General features: G+C 46.7%; 1 protein-coding gene across 5 annotated transcripts in view; it reads left to right on the forward strand.

Annotated features, from left to right (window-relative positions):
• LOC1270670 (uncharacterized) overlaps positions 1-27,414 on the forward strand; it is a 144,932-nt gene that overhangs the window by 24,936 nt on the left and 92,582 nt on the right. For 2 of the 5 annotated variants that reach the window (XM_061654305.1, XM_061654302.1), the window contains exon 2: positions 2,034-2,115. The exons of the other annotated variants lie outside the window; for them this stretch is intronic. The gene's annotated coding sequence lies outside the window, so the exon portion shown is untranslated. The remainder of the gene's footprint in view (positions 1-2,033; positions 2,116-27,414) is intronic. 5 annotated transcript variants of the gene reach the window in all.

The raw sequence follows: 27,414 nt of genomic DNA on the forward strand, positions 1-27,414 counted from the left end.
CGATGTGTTGCAAATTAATCATTTTCGTTGTTTCTTTTCCCTACTGCTTGCTGTTGTCGGTGTGGAAAGGTTTTCGGCTAAATGCAGTTCGTGCAATTGAAGGTTTATTTTTTCGTGGAGCCGCCTCTCCATGCCGCCCCTTTCTCCACACAGGCGAACGGGCGTACCGTCTGGAAGGACCATTCTAATATTTGTGTAATTACCCGTAATTAATGCCACCCGGTCGGTGTGACGGTTATTTAATTACTGGGGAGGGCTGCTTAAATTAAAAAAAAACGGGGAACAAAACAAATCGTGCAAACCACACCTTGAACTACATTTCGGGCATTTTTTGGGGTTTGTGTGTTCTTTTCAAGAGTTTTTTGTTTGGTTCGGGGAAAGAGAGTATAAGTACAAGATAAAAACACGAAGGATAAAGTGAATAATTCACGAGAAAATCGAACGATGAGGTGATTTATTTCTAGCACACCGTACGGTACCGCCTCACCAAGAACGCTTGGTACAACGCCCCGACCCGAACCTAACCTAACAGACTTGGGTTTAGGTTCTTTGTGAGGTTGTTTTTTTTGTGTGAGTTTGAAAATTAACTAAGCACACCCGGAGACCCGCTTTAGCACCTGGGGCATAATGCAAAGGCAAACATATTGCCAGCCAACACAACACAGGGATTGTGTGGCTGCACAATGCATAAAAGCGCACATGCATGCAGCAGGTTAGCTGTTCTCCTTGGGCCGTACTTGAGGTACTCAACCAATAATAAGCATACGGTAAGGCTCATTGTGTGTTTTGTGCCCATTTGCTTCTTCTAAACGGTAAAGATTAAATGCCTTCCTAGAAGTTTGAAGCGAAGCCTTGCGAGTCGTCGAGCATCGATGATTAACATAAACATTTAGAGCCTGCCTGAACAAATGCGTGCCGATGGAAGTGTGAAAAAGAACTGCAAACTGTTGAACGGAGCCTGCCGCGCTGTGTATGCGGGGGTAATGCAGCGTCTGTTTTCTCAGGACTTATTTGATTATCCTGCAGGCTTAAGCATTCTCGTCTGCCGTTCTCGGCCCTTCCAACCGCGAGCCTCTCGGGCAAGAATTTCCAGAACTATGCGCCGGATAATAATTATATTTTCATTTAGATGTCAATCCGAATCCGTTTCTGCTCGTGTACGTTCGGAAATGCCCGGTACCGCCGTCCTCCTAATACCCTTTTTGCCACCGGATGGACTGGTCCTCACTCAAACTCGAGCGATTTACGTCTGACTTTCGTCTAGAAACGTTCTATCGCTGGTGGTGGCGCGTGTGGTGGCAGACGACGCGCTAGCGCATGCTAGCCGGGAAGCATAATAAATTTGGATCCAATCTACGAAAATTTGCTGGCAGATTGATTTGGCTCTTACGATGATAATCACATTAAAATGCTAATAACTCTCGGCGCGCCGAGGAATGCTGCGTTGATGCTTCGGTCACGGCACGGAAATCAGAGACACACACAGAGACGACGACCACACCGTTCTATCGCTTTGTTGGCACGTACCTTTTGCAATGGAATGGTGTTGGGAGATTGTAGTACCGATTCCGCGCTTCCGATGCGATACCATCCCGGCTGGCTGGCATTGGTTTCGTTTCGGATTAGCCGTGTCCATTTCTCGTGTGTGCGCGCAAAAGCTCGGGCTCGGAAATCCTGCTGCTCTTCGTCTGACAGCCAGGGCCAGTGGTCGGGAGGGAAGGCGGTGAGCGACTAAATTTAGACAGCTTTCGGACGGGCGTGACGTGACAGGATTCCGAGATTGGCCGAGCTAGCACGTCAGTCAGCAATTATAGAGGGCTGATAGGCGACTCGGAGCAGGACGAGGCGTTTAGAGCGAAGACACAGAAGCGTTTGAGCGTGCATGCAGGCGTAATAATTGTAGCGACTGTGGTTTTTACACAGTCCGTTGGAGATCGGTGGCGTGCGCTTTTTCTTTCTTTCTTATTTTATTTCACAGGCTAACCCTTTTTTTAAACTCCTATCTATTTCATTTCTCGGGCTGTTCGTTGCAGATGATTTGATGAGCTGCGGGAGCAGTGTTGTTCGTGCGGAGCGAATTTTGGCGTGAGCTTTTTCTGGCAGTTGTCGATTCAGGTGAGTTGCTAGATGGGAAGCTAGATTTTAATATGGGAGGAAAATATATTCATGAAACCGTTCGGTTGAAATATAGCCTTTGGATGTGTTTTTGGAACTTGGGGTGATACTATTTGACCGGGAATGTTTGCGTTGTGGGTTTCTGTTCTGAGATGCTCAGTTCTGCCAAGTCTTTGAAAATATAAGGCTTTGTGTGGAAGGTTTCTGGTGAATTCTGGTCCAAGCTATGAACCAAGTCCCAAACATTGATGCCTTGAATACAGACGTCATTGATGACCGTAGAAACATAATCACGTATTAGGGATATCAATTTAGTTATGCAGTTTCAGTGTATGCAAGTTTAAGTCCTTTAGTTCTAATACCCAGTAGAACCAGACAGTGGTTACATATATCATCTGAATCTTACTCAAAATGTCCTGGACAGACTATTCAACAGTTCTCTTTTTTGCTAGAGAGTAATCTTCGTGGACGATGTTGATTACTTGAATAGATGTCGCTGCAGTAATCAGATATTGGGACTATGATGACTTTCTGAATCCTAATCCAGTTGTCCAACTCCAGCGTTTAGCACAACTTCTTGTGTTCTATACCCGATAGAAATAGATACTTATTACAATTATTATCCGGATCTATCTTCTATTCTTTTGAATAGACTAAACAATACTCAGAATTTAGGGTTTAATTCCCAACTTCCCTACATTGATTGCTTCAATAGATAATTTCAACCTCTAGGACCTTTTTTAAATCTACTTCAATGTTTTCTAAAACTTCTTCGACTCGCATTCCGTGTAGCATTGGCTACAAACATCATCAGGTCCTTGCCCCAAATTTCTCACCCCGACTATCTGGCCATCAGGAACCCAATTAATCACTGCTAGTCGTTCTGCAAGTGCGCAATCTTCGCAGGGTCAATAGTAGTTGCAACACGAAATAATTTTAAAAGTAACCTATACCGTACCAAATTGAAACAAACGATAATAAAAATGTATGTTACATCACTGTCCTCTCCGAACGGACCGTCGAAGCAAATAACGATACGTCCGTCCGTCCGATTATGATAATGGATTGCATCATGTGCATTTGATCGTACGAGAATTGAATTTCGTCGTTTATCTTAACGCCCAACCGTTGCCAGCCAGTCACACATTCCACCCAGGGGTAAATAATTGTCCTCGCTCGAGACAGCACACAGCTACACTGTGTCGCCTGAGAAGAGGAAAAAAACACAGGAACATCGAGGTGTTTGCACGTTTTGACTCCCATACCCGTAAGCGGGGGAGCACCAAGAAAACCCTCGCCCGCAAAACGCACACAATCCCTTCAGAGCTAGTGTAAAGGAAAGGAACCTTCGATCGCTTCAGCTTAATCCATCAGACACGAACGAGGGAAGACGGTACCGACGGTGTGTGTGTGTGTGAGAGTTTTTTGCGCCCCTAAGTAAAAAAAAGGCGGCAAGGGGCAAGGCATCAGGCAGCGGGGACGCAACAATGAAAAAAGAACCATAAATCACTCGTCATCTCGCGGCGTTCGCAGCTGAGCTGCATAATCATTTAACTGTCTCGCGTCGATCGGACTGCGATGGGGAGGGGGGGGGGGGGGGGTGCAATGGGAAGAGGAAGGGTCCCGCTTGCCAGCCGACCGCACTTATGAGTACCGCTAAATGTTATTTTAATTTGAGCAAATCCGTCAGTTTGCTTTGTTTGGGTGAGATTTAGGGCCATAAGGGTGGAGGGATTGGTTTGTTGCTCGTGGTTCGTTTGTCACTCCTTCTGCTGTTGTACGAAGTCAGCTGCGAGCTAACCTTCTCCTCCTTCTGCCCCACGAGGGGGGCCTTCTCAAAGGGTCACAGGAAGTCGCGTACAGACACACAGGTAATAATAAAACAGCGGCCGGAGTGTGTACCGTGTGTACAATGCATTGTGATCGCACATGCACCACGGGGGCTTTGGGCGCTACCACAGAGCCGTTTGTCTACTGTGTGCTGTATGTGTTACGTTAGGTGAAGATAGAAGAAAACGCAAGCACAAGACCATAGCACACAGCAGCAAATGGTATAGTACGTCCTACCGTGTGTGTGTGTGTGTGTGTGTGCACGGGTGCAGCAAAACCCATTCCCTTTCGGCGGCGGGTGCCGTGCATTCCCATTGAGCAATAATAACGGTTGCCATTTGTTTTGCTGCTGCGGCTCGTTGTTGATGATATAAAATGATTAACCATTTGCCAGCCAGCCACCACCACCGCACAAGCCATGATAAATAGTAGCAGGAATGTTGGTGTTCTTTCCCCCGGATTCCCGCCTCCGCCCCGTTCGACCCCCGGAATCCTTCCGAAACGGATAACGATGTTGACCTGCTTTTTTTCGTTGCTGCTGGTGTGGTTTGCTGTGGCCAGTAAGGTGTGAGGAGGTGGTAGTTCTTGCTGGGTTGCTGTGGTTCCGTTTTGTATTGTGAGCAATTTTTGTTGTTGTTGGTGGGGCTGCTGCATACTTCTACACCGGGAAGGACAACACAACCTGGCACGGAGAGTAACCTGCGAACAGGCCGCGAGACACCATTGCGCTGACCTTTCCGTTTCGAAATATTAGTGTGTGTGTGTGTGTGTGTTTTTTTTTCTTCTTTTTTTATTCGCCTACACCCCCATTGCTATCTTCCTTGAGGATTGTTTGGTGGGCTAAGGTGTGGCAGATTCTGTTGCCATTTGCTGGTACTGGCTGTGCTGGCGTACCGTTTGGTTTCCGCTTGTTTTTTTTTCGTATTTTGGTTGTGTGGAGCGAACACAGAAAACATGTGCACGACGACGGGGTGACGAGGGTGAAGGGTGGTGTGAAGTACAATGGAGTTTGCAACGATCTTGACATCCCACTTTCCCGACGAGCACACTCGGTGTGGGGGTTCCTTGCAGAGCAGGGTTCCTTGCAGAGAAAAACCTTGGTGGCGGTTTGGTTCGAGAGGAAACTGGGAGGGGGAGGGCTTTTCCGCCGACAGCTCAATGCCCCCTCCCCACGCAGCCCGACAGCTGTTGTAGACTGTTGCTGATCTTGGATTGTTAGACGAAATAAATATTAGAGCAGCGTGTATTTAACGGTGAGGTTTTTGATGGGTTGGTTGTAAAGTTGCAAGGAATTGATGAAAACGTAAAGCATAATATATTTACGACGCGAATCGATTCCTTTCATGATTTTCGTAAGCTGTGTGGTGGAGTATGATGTGATAAAAATTGTGTTATAATTTATGTATGTAAATATGCATGTCAAATCGGCAGCCGTTTTCTTTTCTGCAGAACATGGAAACTGATAATATATTAATAATCTGTCAATAATGTTACAATATAGTTACTCGAATTGTCATCAACATAGTATAAATAAATGAATAACTAAAATAAACAATAACGAGGCAAATTAAAAAAATAAAATCAAAAATAAATAAATGAAGCAATGAAGAGCAGGAAGGAGAGCAATTGAAACAAATATGAAAATAAAACCAAACAAATAATTAATGCTACATAAATAAATAAAAATGTGACGAGACGAAGGAAGAGTCATTTAAACAGATAAAAAAGAAACAAATCAAGCAAAGAAAAAAGAGAGAAGATCAATGTAAATAAATAAGAAATCAAATAAATAGATTATGTCAAATAAAGACATAAGCAGATATACTCATACAAATAAGCAAAAGAAAGTGAATAAATGAAGCAATGAGGAGACGAGGCAAGACTAATTAAAATAAACAAATAACAAAAATGGATAAGTGAAGCTATATGTAAAGAAAAGAGAGGAGAATAATTAAAAAATTTAAATAGATGATGGCAAATAACTAATAAGTAAATAAAATTATATAAACAAGTAAAAGTAAATGTATAAATGTAGCAAAGAGGAGACAAGAGCAATTTAAATTAATAAGAACAATAATGAATAAGCAATAAAGAAAAGCGAGGATATCAATATAAATAAATAACGACAATACGAAATAGTTGATACTATTAAGAGCAGAGACAAGGTAAAGTTATACGAAAATTGATAAAATAATTGTCCATACTGATTTTGTATTCTTAATTTACATAAACATGATCTAATGGTCCATCGCATCTTATTTAAACTGCTAGTAGTTAACAGTTTTATTCTATTTCAAAATAATCGTGAATGTGTTGTTTTTACAATTGCAACATTTTCCATCAGAATACTGTGAAATATTCGATCCTTTAAACAGAAGAAAAAGTTGACGCGGATAGAAAACATATTGCCAAAACTCAAAAATCTTTCAATTAAATATCTCCGACCCTCACTCCCTTACCAAAGTGTATTTTCCGAGCCCCAGCTCGATAAACCGACTTTTCCCTCATGCGCATCTGCTTGAGATTTTTCCCTCCTACTTGAGGTGCGACCGGTGCTTGAGAGAGTAGCAACTACCTCAACAACCCAATAAAACACCACTTTACGAACCAACCGAACGGAACGAATAGTCTTCATTTGGCAAAAAACCGGGGGACGGAAAAATTGGCAAACCACTGACACACACACACATACGGTGTGTGTGGAGCCCGAGAAAAAGAAAAAGAGGTAGGAAAAAACAGCACCAGCAAACGAAAGAGATATAAAAAAGGCAAAGAAATATTCACTCGGTACAGCTCGGTGTACTTCTCTCCTTGACTTCACTTGGACCGTGAAGACGCTAGCGCGCTACTGGAATATACGCCGGAGGAGGACGGCCAAAAACGGCCAAGCAATTCGCGAAACAGGGATCATGAGCGGGCGGGAACAAAAACAGAAGAAAAAATAGAAGAAGAAACAGAAGAAAAACGCGCAACAAACCATAACCAACGAGCCGAGCGAACGTACAACAGCACTGGTGACAAACGATATTTAGGTCTGAAACTAATTTTATTGCATACCCAACAGGCAAGGAAAATCCAATAATTCACCATCTCATCGTGTCACACAAAAAGCAAAGCGGCCCCGGGAGCGAGAAGACAGAGGGCGAGCTGGCTCGCGCAAAAAGCCAGACGGCGACGGTGTTGTACGGCGACCGTTGTGTGCGCTCGTGAGGTGGAAAGGGGCCAGTAGGTCCCCGGCCCAAGGGAGGGGAGAATAGCGAAAACTCGAGGTGTTAAGTCGTTGTGTTCGGCGAGCTGAGCGGAGTATGCAGATGTGCAGCGAAGTGTGGAATGCAATTGCGATGCTGTCTGCTCTGTATGCTTCGGCGGTGCTGGCGGGCTGGGACGGGACAGCGCGCAGGTCCTTTCGGGCAGGGCAGGGCTCGCTGCCGGCAGGTTGGTGACCGTTCCTCTGAAGCGAGACGAAATACATTCTCATCTGCAACAGCGTCTGCAGTCGGCCGGGAGGATAATGAATTTGGCACCGGAGCATCGGGACCGACGCGACCTACGGTCCCGACGGTGACGTGGTGAAGATTGCGGACCAAGCGACGCACGGCTGACTGTATTGCTCCGCCTGGAGTCTGTATGTAGCGCTTTACCTTTACGCTTCATCGTGCACTGTGCTCGTTGCTCGTTATTTTTTACTTACCTCAACGCAGCTTACTTTTTGCTGCGAATGGCGCAAATCTCTGGGCGTCTGGCAAGACGACGCATATTTACCGATGTTTCCCCCCCAGTCATTGGAGCGTGTGCGAAGTTTGTTACTGACACTTCGCATCTGGTTGCACGCCCGCGAGAAGACGGGCCTCGCCGAAACTAATCTTTAATTGTGTGCCGCTTTGGAAACGATCACTGCAGCGTAGTCACAAAATGCTTCTATTATTTGCTCTAGCCAGCCAGTTCCTTCGAGCCAACCGAGCAGATTGATTCAAAGTGTTTTGTTGTGGTCATTGCTGTGCTCCTTCCTTCATCTCCCGGATCAGTACCGGATTGTAAAACGTTTCTATCTCCAGCGAGAGCGGATTTTGAAGTGTGCGAAAATGAAAGGCAATCAGAAAATAAATAAAAAAATCCCCTTGCTTGCTTGCTTGCCGCCACCAAAGGGAAGGTTGGGTTGGGCCGCTCTTTGATGGCAATGGATCACTTCGTTCGCTGGCCTCTCGCCGGGGCATATTTGGGCGCCTGGGAACGCAACGCAGCGGCGTGGCAGACATTCGGCAGGATGATTGAAAGTGTCCGATCGCCCGGTCCGCGGCCCGGGCGGCGAGGCTAATGAACGTCTAATGTTCATAATTATGATCTGTCATTCGCTTCGCGCACGATTCCCGTCTGTAACGGGCCCGTGTGCGGCCTCGACCGGACGGCCGGAATGGCATTGAGAGAGAAGCTTGAGGGCAGCAAACAAACTTTTTACATCCCATAATCATTCCATTCGGGATGGCTTTCTTTCCTGCTGCCCTGAGAGACATATGGGGCCGGCGGTAAGGTGTGGCGCGCATTCCCATGGCTGTGGCAGGTGAGAGGACACACAAAAGCGCGCTCGTGGTGGGTTTGTGGTGTTTGGCAAACGAGGTGTAAGTGCGAACGGACGGACGGGATGGACGTAGGATTATGATGTCACCTAATCCTTCTCTTGCCGTTCGTGATTTTCCTTTGCGTGTTCTCGCGATCTGGGTGGGCTCCTCGCGAAACAGGCCAAATAGATCAAGCCCTGGTCGTGTGTGCTGTACTTTTTGAACCCTTCCATAATCGGGTTTGTCGGAATTATTGAGTTTAAAGTTTTGTTTCCTGCTGCAAAAGCAAACTGCAAGCAAATTGGTGTGTGATTTTGGCTTTTTGTTTGCTTGGAACATATGAACATTATATGATATGATTAATTGTAATTGATTAAATATGTTGAAACACGATCCCATCTGTCTATTTCTGACAAAAGACCTGCAACATAATTTGTTACACATTGCTAGCAAATAAATTCACTACGAGATGACGCGTTGCAAAGATGAGTATCGAACAACTTCCGTCCTTGTCCAAGCCGTGGCGCCTAACATTAGACCACCAAGCCTTCGGCGCTTTGAATATGCTATTTCACGTATATAAAGCGTGAGGCACAAATCCTTCCAAGAATGTACGCCTCGTAGACGCAAGATAACAAATTGCAATGATTAAAAAACAATACAAATCAATGCTGGGCGGAAACGGAACGGTACGGCGATTAGTGCCCGTTTCGAGGTGTGTCGAATCGTACCGAACCATAAAGACAGCTCTCGCTTCAAGGATTAAAGCCGCCCCGCTGTGTCTGTGTATGTGTGTATTTGTTTTGGGGCCCGGCAATCCTGGTTCGGCGGTGGGTTGTGGGAAGCAAAAATCAAACCATAAATTTCGCTTTCCAGCACAAAGCAGCGCCGATCCGATAAACACTACCCGCCCCAGACGCGCACACAACACTCTTTCGACCCTGACCATAATCACCCCCGGTGTGCGAGCAAACCGCACACACTCAGGCACCCTTCTTTGATCGTCTTGCGCGGTGTGACTTACGAGTTTGTTTTTTTTTATGTGTCCAAGCCGCGCTTAGGTTTGTGTTGCTGGTGACGAATGCAGTTTTCTGCTGACGCACCGCCTTGGAATGGCTGGGCACAGGCACAGCGAAAACCTTGCGCTAGGTGCCAATCGATGTTCACGGGGATTGCGGTGCCGCACAAAGAGTGGTGTTAGGGCTTCTTGGAGTTGTTTGGAGTGTTTCGGAGCTGGAGACAACAGAAAGGCCCCGGGACGGGAAGGAAGGTGTCGGGTGATCTTCACTGTAGGAATGGTGGTGGTACGGTGTACTTAACTCGCGAACTTCCCCGAGCTACCAGCGCGAGCGGCGGTTAAAAGCTTCTTGCAAACTAGCCTAGGAAGCTGCCCTCCCCCCTAGGGGAACGCGGCGCCGCGATGCATAATTGCTGAAACGCTTCGAGGTAGGTCTGGTGAACGCTTGGGTTCTTGTACCATTGTAGGTCGCAGGGAGGCCGCGTAAGCGCTATTCCGCTCGAATAGGCTAAGATGCAGCGGGCAGGCACAAGCAGCTCAAATGTATTCATGTTACGGCGCGGGCACCGGGTGTGTGAATCGGTGTATTAGGCACTTTCGGCTCACAGCGCGGCCTCGATTTCCAACCGAATGCCCCCGGACGTCGTGGAGCGGTTGGCGGGCTGGCGCAGGGCAGCTTAAAAGCTTAAATATATGCGCACGGCTGGGTTGGTTCGCTTTTGTTTGCCGTCTTTAAAACACTGTGCGAGCACAGGCACAGATTGGAAAGCCGCCGACTGAAGCTGTGCTGGCTCCGACGGCTGTGTGGCAGGGAAAGATAGGCTTTATCCAAATACTGCACCGTGCGTAGTCCACTACCGGAACCCTCTCTCTCTTTCTCTCGTGCCCTGTACCCTTGGTATAGTGTATGGGAAGTGGGCATAACGGAGTCATTGCGCAGCAAAAAGGGTATCACACGATCGATTTGGTCGGTTCGCCTTTCGCCCGCTGCTCATCGGACGTCAATCGACGCCATTGATCCAACCGGAGGGGAGGAGGATGTATGATGATCAACCGATGAGAAGAAGGGCCAAGCGGCGTATGGCGTTAAGCGAAAGGTAAACCATGATTCACTATCATTTCCACACACACACGCGAGCTCCTTTTCAAACCTGTTGCCTCGCCTGCGAGCACTTCAAGGTGTCGATTGAAGATTGAGTGGTGGATGAATTAGTGCGCCTCGCAGCGCAGAGTGAAGTGATGCAAATAGGCGGTTCCGGTGTCGGCGATGTGTTATTTTTTTTCGCTTTGCTCTGTTGCCTGAGGACGCGACGCGATCTGCACGCTCGTTTCATTCGTTCGGCTCAACCTGCCTTTCCGATGCTCTTCTGATACTTAATCGGTATTTGATGATTGTTATTATTTCCTCCAGTCTTTTTTTGCGGCTGTTGTTGTTGCTGTGCATGTTCGACATTCACACAGGGCACGGTATCTATTTGTGTGGTGCCTTCACGCGGGTGAATGGTTCGGTACCTTTGAATGGTGGGTATTCTCAGTGTGTGAGACCTGGTGCGACGTGGAGGTAAGCATTACGTTTCACCTCCAAAACCCTTTTAGCTACACGGAACTTAACGAAATCTACTTACACACACCTTGAGACACAGGTTGAGTGTTGATTTTTTGCTGCTTCATCTTTTGCTGGTCTTGTCTCTTCTCCACAAAACCCATCACTCACGCAAGTTTGCCCATCGGACTAGAAGCCGGAACACGTCTGTGTTCCGTCTTGATTTTCGAATCCATGTGGAGAAGTCAAAGTCGAACGGGACGGGAGATCGCGGCGCTCTCCAACAGTAATCGGCTTGGCTGTGGGCCCGCTCGTGAAGCGGGTCAAACGGGAACCGTTTTGTAGTGACCCCCTTCACGTCCTTCCTTAGTAGCCTCTCTCTCTCCAGTAACCCTCGCCGCATGCCGGTGATGACCTTAGTGAAAGCGAAATCTAAATTATTCATTGAACGTCAGGCTCCGATCGATCGGTAAAAGGGAATTGTGTAGCGCACAACGTTGGGCGGGCAATGGGACTTCTTGAGTGAGCATTTTTCCAAATTTTTTTCTTCTTCTTCGAACTAACAGGAAATAATTACTTTCGTAGGTTGAAAGTAGAGCTCATTTGTTTAGCTTCCCTAGAAGGAAGCGGTCTAGATTTGCTTGGAAAGTTGACTTTGGTCTCGGTTTGGTCTTACAGAGCGAGAGTTTATGCGTGCACTACGGAGTTAATACAAACATGCTTTATTATACGTTTGTACACACGAGTTGAGCATTCAATGACATATGTTAAACGATACTTAGTAAATGTCATTGATGTTAATGGGACCAGTTATAGGTATTTCCTTTAGTTCACAGTTGCAAAACTTAGCTTTTGAGACATCAATTTTTGAATCTGATCATACTTGTTTGATTCCAGGACACCAAGTACTGATAGTTTGCATCGACTTTTGTAAAATATACCTTGGTTGTGTTTGTCACTGCACAATAAAACAGTAAGTAAAACAAAGATAGGCTTACTGTTCAAATTTTTGTAATCTATTGACAAAAAATGATGACAGATTGAGCTAAAATATGAGATATAGTATCGTAAATTGGTGTCTTGAAGTCAGAATTTAGCGGCAAACAATGTAAATATTTTGGAAAAGGTTTAATAACCCAAAATTGTAAGCTTCGGTTCATTATAAATAGCTTTAAAATGGCACTATTTACGATGCCAATGTTTACAAAGCAATGGAAAGAATTTAATACGCATCACACTATTCTTTGAAATGACTAAAATATTTTCTGTATGTAATCCTCTAATATAAAAATTAGATAAAAAATAAGTATTAAAAATTCTCAATTTGAATAAATCCTCATAATCCTCGAAGTCAGCAGTTGTCTAGACAATGTTCTGTGAAGAGTTAAGGTTAATATCTTTTTGAAGAATTCCTCTGAATCTCAGAAATCAGCAGTGCTCCAGACAATGTTCGGTGAAGAGTTAAGTGAGTTCGGTGAAGTTTAGTAAACAGTACCCATGAACATTCCCAGAATTGGTCCCAATTTTCCACCCCAACTGACATTTGAACATTTGTTTTGGGTTTCAGAGAGAGATTTCAGCCCCAGAAACATGACGCTCAAAATGCATGGTAGAGATCTTCAGCCACAGATTCACATGTTTCGATTGAACATCGTACGCATTATCGAAAACAAAAATTGATGTGTTTGATTTTGATTTGTTTTGAACGGTGAAGGTTGGGATGCTGATCCAACCGGTGGATCCAACCGCCATGATGGGCACACGGGTAACTGTGTTATGCTTTCTTCCCCCACTCCCTAACCAAAGCAGTCGACCCTCCGTGTTGATCTGCCCGCAGGCGAGGATGGGGCACCGTTCTCGACGATGATGCTATTGACGGGTTTCGCTTCCCCGTTTGATGATGATGTTATTGATTTGCTCTGACTCCTCCGTGGGATCCGGCCGCCCGTTCCGTGCTGCCCCGTGCTTGCCAAGCTGCAACCAGGGGTCCCAACCGCCGCCCTAACAATCTCGCCGCCGGGGGACATCTACCACTATCTGCTGGGATGTATCGGGTAACGGCGTAACCTCTTGACAGCACACGGCGCGCGGCCGCTTTAATGCGGTGATGCGTGATTTTTCCTCGATTTTACAAACGCCAAATGGGGAGGTGGTATGGGAAGGTTTTTTCCTCGGTTCAATGGGCCCTTCTCCTCCTCCCTTTGCGGTTTGTCTAGATAGTGTATCCTTAACCCCCGGTAACACACTGTGCCGCCGAACGTGCTAATGTTTATCGGAGTCAATTTATCAAATCAATCGAACGCCGGCACGTAGCGTGCGGTGCGGCCAGAGCTTTTCCTCGCCTTTTGGTCTCGGGTGCCACATGACTGCGTGGTTTCTTCCTTTTTTTCCCTTACTTACTCTCTGCTCCGGTTTTGTCTGCTGGTTCCTGTCAGCAGCTTCCCCCGGCCTCTTTAGCGCTACCGCCGCTTTTCCCACCAATCATCCATTACGTTCGATTACGGTGCACAATTTTTGCCCGCTATCTTTGCAGCGATTGTTTAAAAGTAAAATAACAAGAAAAAAAAACACACGCACAACCTCCCAGTGGCTTTTCGTTCTTTCGAGCGCGCGTTTAGGCTGCCTTTTTGTCTGCCCTTTTGTGTTTTGTGTAGCTTGAGGAAGAAAAAAGCTCAATCGTTTTGTGCTACTTTATATTTTTATCCTCCCATCGATGATACTCATCCGGCAGAGGAGGTGAAGGGAGCATTGGCGTTTGCGCTGCGTCAGTGCGAAGCGCATCTGAATGGAACCGTTGACGTCATAGGCGAGTGGGTATCGAAAAGCAGCCACTACCGCGGTGGCGGCGCCTTCGATTAATTCCGGTGTCTTTTTCAAACTGTCCTAGAAATAGAGAACGGCGAAGGGAGCTTCAATAGCACACGAAGGACACGGGGAGAGAGCATTTGCGGGGTGGGCAAAGTTTGGTGCTGAGTAAAGTTTATTCTTTTGTCGGTGACGACTAATGTGTTTTTGTAGCGTTAAAGATACATTGTTCGGGTGGTGTGTTTGTACAACGTACCAGTAAAGTTTGGTAAGGTCCTTGTCGTTGCCCAAGTCTAAAACTTTGCGAAATGTTCCAGAAATATTCGAAAGTTCAAACGAGGTCGTAGTTGCTTTGAAAGGGAATATATTTTATTGGACGTTTACTAAGAAATGTCTAACATAAAGGAAGACACCGTTAGTAACCACAACAGAGCTTCCAATGGAACCACTTGAGCTCTTTAATAATAGATAATATCCCAAAATAGTTGACTATTTCCGTTGCCTCACCGTTGAGTGTGTCCTAGCATTATCTAAACGAAGCTCTTTAGGGCGCAGAGACTTCCCTTCGGAGAGTAAGAAGAACGCGCTTGTGTCCTTCGCAGGGCTATTTTCCATTGTCTGCGGTTTTAGCCCCGCACGACAACAAGCCCTGTTGTGTTGGCCCTCTTGGTGGCTCGCTTACACAGTTCAAAGGACATATTTTAAAGCCCGCTGCAGCTGGCGGGCTTTGTGGTGAGATTTGATTATTTTCGGGAGCAGCGTTTCTACGTCTTTGCCGGTCTGCAGGAACTTTTTGAAGTCACTGACACGTCCTGCTACACTGCTACACCACCTCACCCTGTATCTCCTAACGACCCTGTGGTAAATGCTTTTCAACAAGTCAATAACCTTACTGTTTATTGTTGCAAAATGCTAGGACCAAAAGCTATGGGCTACGGGTTTCCACCTAGCGCAACCATTTTCCATTTCCACCGCGTGCTTTCGGCACGGGAGAAGAGAAGCAATTACAAGTACTACTGAAGGCTCATTCCAGTTACATCATGTCCCGACAGCTTACCGACACAAAGGAGGTATGGATTCCATAATTAATTTTTGTAATGACCTGCATGAAAATTTGAACCAACGTGTGTGTAGGTGTGTGTACACTATACTGAAGCCCATTTGTTTTTTGTACATGCTCAGACTTCAGGCTTACATAAGTTCAGCAAAAGAGCTACAGTTGCTACACTCGGGAAACAAATGGGAATCTCCAAACCCCAATGGTTTCGGGACATGGAGGAAACAGACCCGTTCAAGCTGTGTATGTGTGTGTGTGTGTCTGTATTTCAGCTTCAGTCTGTATTTCAGTAGCTTCAGGTAATACCTGTACATGTACACACAAATACACACACACACACTCACTCACTTACCCGCATGATGGTCCGATCCTGCTGTCGCTGCTAGTACAACCAAAAAAACAAAAAAGGATCGTTTCGAAACCCAAAGCCAGCCCGGGGCGAATTAATTTTCCAAGAATGCAAAAGACTGGGGCTTAATTGGAAAACAATTTCGGTTAGGTAATTTTTGGGGATGCTTTTCGCCTCCCCTCACTGGTGGCGAGGGTGGTTGGACGGGGACACCGGCCGGAAAATGCTGCCGGAACGGAATGCCAGGCGAAGCGTGGTGATGGCCGCAAAACAACGGGAGACGTTTTTGTTTGGTAAAAACGTTATATATGGTGTATGGGTCGGCTGTGTCTCGCGTATGTGTGTGTGTCTGATGGGGGGATGGATGGATGGATGGCTTTGGCAGTCCTGAACGATGGTGTTGTTCTGTTCTGTGTTGGATGGGTTTCGATTCTCTTTGTTTCAGGAAGTGTACGTATTTTGTTTTCTTTCTCCTGTCCATTCCTGGCTGCTAGTTTCGCTCGCTTGGGCTTTCCATTCTCATTTCCAACTATAATTAACTCTACTGCGGTTGCTGCTGCTGCTGCTGCTGCTGCTCCACTTTCAATCACATGTGTGCCGTCGAGTGCACAAGCGGCACCAGGCCACATGTTGAGTGCTGGAAAATACACACAGACACACGGACGCGATTAAAGTTAGCTGTAAGCACCCTTACCATAGGCGGGGTTTAGGTCTCCTCGCCCCAGAAACACTCGCCCAAAAGGTCAGCTGGGAGAAAATTCGTTTGACAACCATAAAAAAGTACGACGACGATGGCGACGCACACCGAAATTATTCATCCGTTAGCGAAGGCATCTTAATCAGGTTTTACGTCCGTTTTGCGTCCGTTTTGCTTGCTGTTGGTGTACCAAATCGCATTAAACTGCTTCTGGGTTGGGTGTTTCGCCCGCTCTCCCCTCGGTGCTGGTAGGTGGTGGCGCAGGTATAATTCTTGTTAATTTCCACTCGAGGGGATACTGTTTTAAAGCCGGCATTAACCCTTGGCTGTACCGTGCGCGAGCAATGGGGTGGGGTTGTTTGTTTTCCCGCGCGAAAAAACGGGCTCGGGGGGGGATGAAAACTTGCCGATGATTCGACGAATTTGGATGTTTGCCGGTAAAAGTGGAACAACGACGATGTTGAGGACATTTTATTGGAAGAGAGGGTCTCGAGAGGAAGAAGAAGCTGTGGACGAGATACGAATTGGTGCAAATCTCAGAATTGAACCTGGGAGAAATAGAAAACTCTTGGAAAATTGGGAAAACTTTACGCAACTTGGATGATTCTATTTATTGTGCATTTGATTTCAAAATTACAAAAGCAAAGTGGAAGAAAAAAATCGTTACATTCTATTTATTTTTTTCTTCAAAGTTTTCGATGATCGATCCCGAATTGGCCAATTCTTGGAATAAATGCTTGGGATTTGGATTGAATTGTTTCGACACTCTGTTCTTCCGGTTGAAACCATTCCAGGTGTTCGGGCATCATCCTAACGTTAGAAATTTAAATGTCTTCCAATTAAAGCACGGTGTCCTACTTACCGCCTAAGGGTTAAACCTATCAAACATCAGAAACGCCGTAGTCAGTTAAAAACGGTAGTCATTTGTCGATGGTGGTGACTCGGGTAGTGATCCCAGTACATTCGGGCCGTTTCCACTGGCGTTGTTTTACGATGCGATCAGCTTTATTATGTAAAGCTAAGTTTACATACTAAGAAAACCGCTTTCCCGCTCCACTGTTTTTCCAACCGCCCCATTTGGGGCACTACCGCGGATGACACCCGAGTGGTGTAGGGGTTAGGGAAGACCTCCCCTCCCCCCGCCTGAAAGGAAGCTGGCATAGGACTAAATACGGCGGCTTTCACAACCAAACATCCACAGACACACTCTCACACGCACAAAACTATTTTCAGCTCATCATTATGTCACGAGTTTAGGGTGCGACCGCTGTGCGAAGCAGTGGTACGGCGGCACTGCCCCGGAATCATGGGAGGGGAACGGGTACAGATTAGGCCTAATAAAAACGTGAAAACAACGGAATCCCCCCGAGGTGTACCGAACCGGCCCGGTCCCGAGAGTCGTTTAGTTTGAAATTCAATCCTCTCAACAGGTTGTGGGGCTGACTGGGTCGGGTTTTTTGAGTGCGCTGCCGGTGTTTGACTGTGGCTCTTTGCGCAAAAAAAAACAACCAGCCAAGCCGCGGACAACAGATCCGATTGCGTTGATCCCTCCCCCAGAGGGTTGGTGGTGGTGGTGGTGAGGTAGGCATAAAAACCCCATCGCCAACATTAACGCCCGGTCAGCCCGGTGTTGGGGTGGACCGAGACAACCCGAGGCCCAGAAGTAGTCTCCCAGGAAAACTTTGCCTTGCTCTGCACCGACTGCGCAAAACGCACACAGCGCGGGCGAAAGCCTCCGGGGACCTTCGTTCGTTCGAGTGAAATCCATTTCCAACCATTTGCGTGGAAATGCGTCAGCGTGTGCTCGATTTTTCCGACTGGGCGGACGCACAGTTTGTCATTCGATTCCGATACGAAAATAGAGTCGAATTGAGTGAACGAGAGTATATATATACACATGCGTCGTTTCTTATCCACATGCATAACTATGTGTACGCGGGGATGTGTAAACATACACGCACCACACGTGTGTGTTGCCGAGGAAAAAGTGGAAGAATTATTGCCCCCCATCCATCCTCCCAGGCAGCAGCCATGAAGTGAGCAACAAGAATGAAGCGGGAGGCCGGTTGGCGAATTCGTTTGCGCCACGTTCATTATTCATATATCCAGTTTCCGGTTTGCGCTATTAAGTTATGTATGAGCCGGCGCGCACACCGCTGAGGGCTGTAGGGAAAATTAAACTAAAAAAAAGGAGGGAAATTATTTTTCTATCTTCACTCCAAACGTCACCCCCACACAATCCCACCCGTTGTTGTGCTGGGCAGAGCTACGAGTTGGAGGCGAACAAGTCTCGAACACCTATCCATCATAATATTGAGATGTGGTACAATGAAAAAGGCACCCATTTGGTCGTCTCCTCCCCCCATAAACGTTAGGCAAAAGTCCCTCTGGCAAAAGTGGATAAGTTTTTGGATGAGCTCGAACTGACCCCTCCCTCCCGGAGCCCAAAGAATGGGAAGCGATGGGAACGAACCCATCAACAGTGACTTGATTTTGGCAACTGGAATAAAAACTACACGGCGGTACATGTACACACAAAACCCTCCACGCCCGGTCCGGCTGGTTAAAAATTCATCACCGAGTGGAGTGGGTGAAAAATTCATCTTACAAAACTGAATAAATGATTTCCCAGTTTGTTATGGCTGGCCTGGCGTGTGTGTGTGTGTGTGTGTGGTTTGCCGTTTATTATAAATTTTTGCCTTTTTGTTACCCTTTTCTCTTTCCTCGCTCGGGTCCTCGTTTTCATCGCCTTCCCGGCATTTTCCTGGAGGCGATGGCCAGTTTCCGTGCGGTAATTATGCATTCCATAGTGTATGTCAGTGAAAATGTCCTTTGCAAGAATTAAGATATTTGTGTGTGTGTCTGCGAATGTGAAAATATCGAGCTGAAAATCACAAGGGCCAAATAATAAAATACCTCAGCTGGCCACTCGACGATGGTGCGATCTGTTTGTTTTATTACCATACGTTCCCTCTATCTGGACCATTATGATTGGAAATGGAATGTAATGGGAAAAATAAGGACAGTTGTCCAATGGTCTGAGTGTGTTTTTTCTAGTAAGAATGGAATTTGATTATGTTTTGGATGCGAACAAAAGCATTTGAAAATTAAAATACGCAAAAAAACAGATCATTTCACTGCTGTGGAGCATACATTTTCTCTTCTACGAACATTTCAATCACCAAAACTGGTTCGCTATTAATTAATTAATTGCGTTTCAAAATTTTAATTTCCCTTTTTTGCCATTAATGGTGTCGTAGATTGGAAAGCGAAAACAAAAAACATAAAAACGTCAAACGCTCGTCCACGATGAATTTACATAAAGCGTCATTGTTTGTACGAATCATTAGTGGCTGGCAGTGGCTGGTGGGGCCGACACAACAATGCCCGCAACTAATTCGTGCACGGCCGTAACGAATGCCACACTTTTGTTGCCCTGTGTGGGGTCAGGACCCAGGACGGTTCCGTCGCACTCTCTCGTACTCTCTCTCTCTCTCTCTCTCTTTCGCTTCTTTTCTTCTCTTTCCGGTTCTTAATGAGGCATTAGATAGGGCCCTAGGGGGAAGGACAGACTGCCACACACACACACACTAAGTCATTTACAAAACGAACGCCCGTTGCTCCCGGGAAAGTGCATACAGGTCAGGTGAAGATGTTGCGTCGGTAAAAGCGTGTTTAACTTCCGTTCCAAAACAAGTGTCAACACACATGCACACACGCACACCTCATACGCTCATACACGATCAAACGACCACACCTACCGAGGGACGGCCTGATGACCACACCACGGCCACAATTCGCCCGAACGGCGGCGGTCAGTTGGAGCGAAATTATGTTGTAAAAATAAAACTGCCCACTCGACCTACAGCAAAGCCGTGGTGCAGTTTTTTTGTTCGGTCCCTTGGGGGTTGGCTGAGGGGGAAATGGGAAAGCGTCGTGACGAGTGGGCAGTGCGCCGGCATGCGATGGCCTCCGGGGCGCAAGGGCTCCAACCGCCAAGACAAGACAATCGAACATGGCAAAGGTCGAGGACAGTTCGCGAGGGTCCCCCACCCCTGCTCGACGAGCATTAGACGGCTCGGCCACCTTTAGGCCAAATGGGCAACAGCTGAAGAGCGAGAAAGAGAATGAGGTTGTTGATTATCGAACGTTCTTAGGTCCGGGGGCCTTTTTCCCTTTTGGGACATTGTTTCCTGTCGAAGCTACAATACATACACACACACACACACACACACACACACACACGCACATACACACTAACAAACATTCCCCGTAGGGCCTAAACATGTGGTGGAAAGAAAGTGGATCACATTCCTTGTGCCCCCGGCAGTCAAGTTGTGTAGCGATGCAATAAATTATAATTACTTTACGCTGGCATGTGATCAACACCGCACACTCCCCGGATGGGATGCGTATTGTACCGAGAGAACTGGGGCAATGATTTATGAATTTTGCTATTGAAATTAAATGTTGTTTCTTTGTTTTTGAAGTTGCTTCAATTTCTAGAGCATTCGGACAACTACGTCCAGTCCTCAAGGATGTATGTTTTTAGTCAATAAGGCCTGAAGAGCTATTAAACACCGGTAGGCCCGAGGATAGATGATTAGCTGTTTTCTAGATACGAAGAAATTAACGTTTTGAATTAAATAACTAGAATTTGTAGCCTGATTCATTAGAAATATTTATAAAATTGAAAGCTACTTTTCGCCATATTAAATTTTCAAATGTGTATACAAACCTAGAAGCTATTTATTTGGCTTAATCCTATTCAATGATTACGTTAGAAGTTAAATCCCTTAATTCAAACAAAACTACACACATATTAAAGGTATTTTTGCTGAAAACAATCATCCGGACATTAGAGATCTGCAGAGTATCTTCGCCGTCTCCAGCAATAGCAGGACCCGGGAACACTCAGATTTGCAGGCTACATTGAAGTAACGGAACAAAAATATTGCAATACATTTTAATGGAATTCCACTTCGAATCATTGCTGATTGACGTTGGAAACGGATCAACACCCGGTCCGGCCATTTGGTCATCTGCGCTAACAGTAGCCGATCTCGCTGTGCCCACACCACATCGTGTCCAACTGGGTCATGTGCCGGTACTACAATTTAAATCATAATCAAAATAATAACATTGTTGCAAGCAAACAATAACTTACCCAACGGTAGCTCCTGCCGCAGCAGCAGCCAACAACATCCTGGCAGTAGTTGCTACATCCCATCGACGCCGTCACCTCTCGCTGTCACGCGAAATAAGCTGCCGTGCCGTTGTCCTGATTTTCACGCCACCGCGCGCATCAACCCACAGCAGCCATTGCAATTTAAATAGCTCTCTATCTCTCTACTCGCTTCCCACCTGGATGACGGTTGCATCTTGTTATGAAAGGCTTTTGCAGATACGCCAACGTCCGGAGCGCGACGCTCACACGGCGCGCTTCGAGTGGGTGCTTGTGGGCCAAATCCGCATCAACGAAACCAGCACCAGTGTGTCGTAGGGCTTCCACTGTGTGCATCAGACGTTCTTTTTTTTTTGGTGGGGAAGTTACCTTGTATGCTGTACTCCGTGCAATGACTGGCATTTTATTTACAGCGTCGTGGCGCACAGTCAGGTAGAGCACCGTGGAGATGAACCGAAACGTCTAGGGATCTCTTCTGACCGTGGAAGCTGTCGTCGGGAGCGCTCACTCTCGCTCGTTGGAGAAGTAATTAATTCTACAAACATACCCGCTACTTGGCGTAAACATCCGACCATTCCTGTCTGTTCCAACCTTTTCATGGTGTCCCACACCATATTGTGCTGCCCTATTCTTTTTTCGAGATTCTTCTTACCCCAACAAATATGCGGCTGGAGCCACATTTTGCAACACGATACACCTAGCGGGGTTGATATTAGGTGTTTTAGTGTATCCTTCAGCTCGTCGAGCGGCAGTGGGAAGGTTATCTTAATTCTTGCAAAAGCTAAAATGATGATGACGTCTGTCCCAGGGACTGTCCGTTGGCGGTCGGAGGCTACAAGCGAGCTGTAAAAACATTACGCTTTTACGGAGGTAGGCAGCGGTTTTTGGTGGCGGAGTTTCTAATAAAAGGTAGGCCGTTGCCCTCCGGAAGTGAACTCGTGCTAGATAAGAGACGTAGCAGGCAGTTCTTGAACCATGGGAAAGTATTATTATTATTATTATTAATCACCAGCACAATGTGCACCAGGTTCCAGTGCGGTGGGTCTCTTTGGAGCCAGTGGGCTGAAGATCCCTGGGATCTGAAACACTTCTTCCATCGAATTAACATCTGCAATTAATTACTTTCTCTTGCTCCGCAGTCCTCTACAGCTCGCTCGGCTGGTGGATTTTTCAGCAAAAAGGACGCCCGACGCCTCCAACGCAAGCGGTGCTATTGTCCTTCGTAGAAACACCTTTTTGCGTGGAACCATCTTCCGGCTAATGTGCTCGTGATGTGCCGCTCCAAACATCAACACTCAACACTCGGGAGGGATAGAAGTGTATCTTTCCGAGTGTAATTAACATGGTTGCGTTTTGAAAAGGTTCATCGTGTTGTGTCTGCAGCACTTGGAAAGTTCGGAGTCCAGCTCCAAGCCGGGTAGTGGCGAAATTGGTTTCACTATTAAGCAATCCTCAGCGCCTACTCATACTGTGGTGAGGTGTTGTAATTAAATGATCTCTATTCCGATGACTCGCGCTACCATCACCAGATGATGGATCGACAGTATATGACGAAAGAGTGTTGAGTTGATGTTTTGCGTGCGATGCGTTGCCTCCACGTGATTTCCTGGGCCGGGGCTTGGGGCCTGATAGTGGAATTGAATTTGAAGCTGAGATTACATTTGCGTACCCCGGTCGTAGGTCGTCGTGGTCGATTGATTTTTTTTGTCTCCTGCGCTTGAAAGACGTGCGAGCGATATTAACTCAAGCACCCAATTACTGATAGCATCAATAAGGCACACATGCGGCAGAGTTGTCGGAATGGGGGCATCATTTTTCACATGGTAAGCGCCAAGCCCGAGGGTCGTCCCGGTTGATAACGTCTGGATGGGCATTGTGTGTCGGTGAGGTACTTCTAATCATATAAATAACCCCATCGAATCATGCACCAACGCCACACTGTTTGGTTGTTTGTTTTGTTAGGCAAAACATTTGGAAGCGTTACTCTCTATCTCGTCAGTGACAGACTAGACCGTGGGTTGTGGAGTGAGCAACCAAAAAAAAAAAAGCACACAACAACATAGTTTTGCAATCACTGCTGCGGGCGTTCGCGCTATCTTAGGCAAATATAATACATGATCCGTGGACCTTACCGATGAGTGTGTGTGTGCAAAAGGTTAGGCAAATGGTTAGGTTTTTCTATTAAATATCGCACCCCGGCGCCGGGTTCGGCCTAATGATTGGCCGATGCAATCAATCATCGCCAGTTGACGGACGGAGCGTTGAGATTGAGTCAATCGCGCCGTGCTGAGGTGTCTAATAACGCCGCAGACTAGTCGGAAGAGATGCAATGCAATTATGTGAGGTGAGGGAAAGGAGATACAGTGAGAGAGCGAGCTCTTTCTGGATAGAAATTGGGGTGCAATCAGCGTCAAAGATGGGATGGGAAAGTGTGAGTTTTTGTGTGAATGGTTTAGGTACTGACCTTCCGATTGGTATATGGGCATGCGAAATCGTTTATGGCATTCTCTGGCGCGATAAAGAAGGTGTGAACCGCACGTCCAATGAGTGTCCAATGATTTGCTGGTCGACTGGAACGGTATCTTTTTTTATTTCCTAAGGTCCGCTAGAGCAGGGCTACAGGGCAATACGTTTAAAACAGTATTAGCCTTGCCGCCTGGTAATTATTTTGCAGTTTAGGTAAAATTTCAGGGTTCATGCCTTAAAAATTGGAGTACATTAGAGACTTCCAATTCGAATGATGATTCCTCTTTGGTCTGATGTGTTCCAATTCCAATTGGATGTAGCGTCAACCTCAAACTCAGAAGAAACCTTAAAACATTGATTTCCCTTTTACAAGACCAACATGAATCACAACTCTTGTATTGGCTATACCCGCGTGTACACACACAATCTAGCAAACGCATAACGCAACAGAACCTCTCTGAGACTCTTTCCGTGGGTCGTCCTCTTCATCCAACTCATCTCGGAAAGAAATAAAAAAAGCACCCGAAAGTGGTTTTCGGGTCACTTGAAATTGATTACAAGATCGCTTCGTGCTCGGCGGCGAAAGATCTTGTACCCAGCCGTCCTGCCCCCCTCTTTCCACACACCCACGGCACTTTCGACAAAAGTCTCTTTTCTTTGCCCATTAGGAAATTAAACACAATTTATCCAACTAAACCGGCAAAAACCGACGGGACTTAAGCATTGTTCACTTTTTGTTGCTGCTGCCGGCTTGACGCTTTGTCGTTGTAACCAATAGTGCGCGACTGAGCACTGGAAACTTCAACAACTTCACCCCCCCCCCCCCTTCCCCCCCATTTCACCCGACCAGGCTTTCGGAAGCAGCATCCTTCATTACCCGAAGAAAAGAAACCGTTCACCGCTGTGGTGGTGGTGGTTGAGTTGGTGGAGCAAACGCCGGGGTACGTGAAGTTGCTCGTCCGTCATATTCGAGCGCTCACTTTAAAATTAGACTCCATTCAATCAATCAACCAATTCAAACACAAGCAAAGAGTGGGACACAGGCACAAACGCCACGAGTGTGGGGCCCTGTTCTATGTTTCAAATCACCCGGGCCGCGCCCGCAACATCGTCGGAAAGTTTCCAAGTTTTGTCATCGTTCGTGCCGCGTCGAATCAACTTGTCCGGAACGCTGCGGCGGCAGACCCGAGATATCCAAGAATGGGGAAAGAGAAATTGTTGGAAGCGCGAGCGGGATTGTTTTTATTATTTTTCCCTCCCGATCGTCCCGGCCTTCCCGCGGATGTTATGTGTGTGCCCCGAGTGCCCCCAACTTTTGAAGTGGGTAGTGCCTTTTTCCGAGGCCATCAAAATTGGTAGAGACGGCAGTACCGCAGCTCTACGCACATTCCAACCAATGGGCATGACAATGTGCTGCGCGGCCGTTTAGGGATCGTCGTAATGCTGCCAATGTGACACGACCACTGCCCTAGAACAGCAACGCGCTTTTGGGGACGGGAGGACGGGTGCACGGGGAGATGCTTTCGATTTGGAAAACACTCAAACGCGACCGAGTCGAAGTTAAACGTCACATTTGTGGGGATGTGTTTTTCCACCATTCTCGCTCGATTGGTTGATGAGTTTGTAGGGGTTTGTGTGCTGTGTTTGTGTGTTTAGTTTATGAGCTAAAAAATGGGATGGAGGATCCCGCGAGTGTTTAAATATTTCAAGAATTTCCAAATTGTAGAACAAGGCCAGACAAGGTGAGAGCATTTCAATTGCATGCATTTGATTTATGACTAAAATAAAGCGTAAAAATGCTTTTTTGCCTCCGGAAATTCGTCACAAAAATGACTTTTTATTTACACATAATGTTTCCAACATTTATAAATACGACGAGCGGCCATAAAAAAAAAAACAGGGAGAGCTGCAGCAACGTTAGCGCACAAATTCGAAAGCATTCAATTCCAACAATGTTTATGCAGCGGGCCGTTTAAAATGGCGCGCCTTTACGATGTGACTATTTTACGATTCCACAAGTGCCCAACTTCCTGGCCGTCCTATTCTTCAAACCTTTCAATCCGCGTACGGTCCAGCTGCCGCAGCAGCGGCGTATACAAAATCGTGTTGCGCACAAATCAATTCCGTGCCGAATCGTGTGTTGTTCAACTAGGGAGGACGAAGTCACCGCAATCTATGCACGGCTACGGAGCAAATACACATGTGCTACGCAGAGAAAGAGAGTGTGTGTTTCAGTTGCAACCAGGGGCGTACCCGGAGGTACGTGGCTTCGTGATGTTTATTTCGGTTGGAAAAATTTTACTACCGCAGCTAAACATGACACGAACAAATAGATATTGTGCGAGCCTATGCGAGGTCCGGCACCGTTCTCGTGTTTCTCGGTTGATTGCTGCCAGAGTTATCCGGCATCCGGAGGCATGAAACCCTGGAGTAGAAGTGATGGATTTTTATGGATGTGTATTCTCGGGAAGCGAGTTCGGAAAGAAATTCTTCTGAAGAATGAAGGGAAAAGGAACAGTCTCCAAAGAGCCTATCATTTGGACGTGATTTAAAGAGTGTCTTTCAGCATAGACACAGCTCTCCTACCCGGACACCGTAATGATGACGCCTGGAAATAGTAGATGTCTATTCTTCCAATGGTGTGACCTACTTTCCGGATGTTCAGCAGCAGTTCTGCAGCAGTCAGTCGGCGGGCAAAAAGCAGTCTAGGGCTTGCAGAGTGGGTTGGCAAGGGTAAAAAAGGAATAATTAGCACAAAATAACTTCCCTACTGTGTGTGTGTTTGTGTCCGAGAGGACCTGACAGATCTGCATTGATGTGAGTACGTTTTGACGCATCGATCTGCAGCGGTTTTCCGCGCTCCGCTCCTGTTGGGTATTCTGATTGTATTCCTGGGGTTTGCAGGTTTCTGCCGCTAGGACAATTCCATTTCTACGCGTGTATGTTATCTCGCTTGTCTTCTCGTGTTGTACATCCACACACACAGCTGTGCGTGTGTGTGTGTGCATGTGTGTAGCAGAGCTCATCACGCTCCAGATGCCAACCACCGTTGACAGATAATTAATTTGTCCCGCATATGCAAATGCAGCAAACGCGTTTTTCTGCCATTCCCCGTACACACAGACGACGCCGTGCTGGAGTAGATGGAGGAGGATCAGACGCAACAAAAAAAAAACCGACGAAATATCTATCACTAGCACTGCCACTGCAATGTGAGGTACGCTTCGGAATTCACTTTTTCACAGGATGTGTGCCTGTGTGTGTGTGTGTCGGGTTGGAAAAGTGCAGTCTGGTGGATGGCAGGACATGCCGGATGACACAATATGTTATCCTTCGCTGCTGTGTGTTACCGTCGATCGCCGACATCGAGCTGGCTGGGTAGTTTTTCCTGGTAGGATGGACTTTTATACCAACGTCCCTCTTTCCTGGACTCACCCTGTTTTCCCCCTCCAACCAGAAGCGACGACTTCCTGTTGGCGCGTTCGTTCAGTAGTGCGACACTAGTCTAGGAACGCATCATAACCGCCAACGGTGCAACGGAACGAATCCAAGCGCTTCTGCGATTGACTTCATTAGTATGCGCAGCTCACACACGAGTCTGGGAAAACCTCCCCCAACACCAGTGTGTGCGTGTGATTTTAAATATCCTTCACGGAAGCTGATATCCTTTTTCCGCTATCGCCCGAAAGCCATCCCCCACGTTGGAGTTGGCTAACTAGCGAGGAAACGGTTATTAAACCGTCCTGAAAGCTTCCGAGATTTTGTGCTCCCAAGTCGTCCGCCACCGCTGTGT

Source organism: Anopheles gambiae, chromosome 3 (genome assembly GCF_943734735.2).
Source record: "Anopheles gambiae chromosome 3, idAnoGambNW_F1_1, whole genome shotgun sequence".
NCBI lineage: Eukaryota > Metazoa > Arthropoda > Insecta > Diptera > Culicidae > Anopheles > Anopheles gambiae.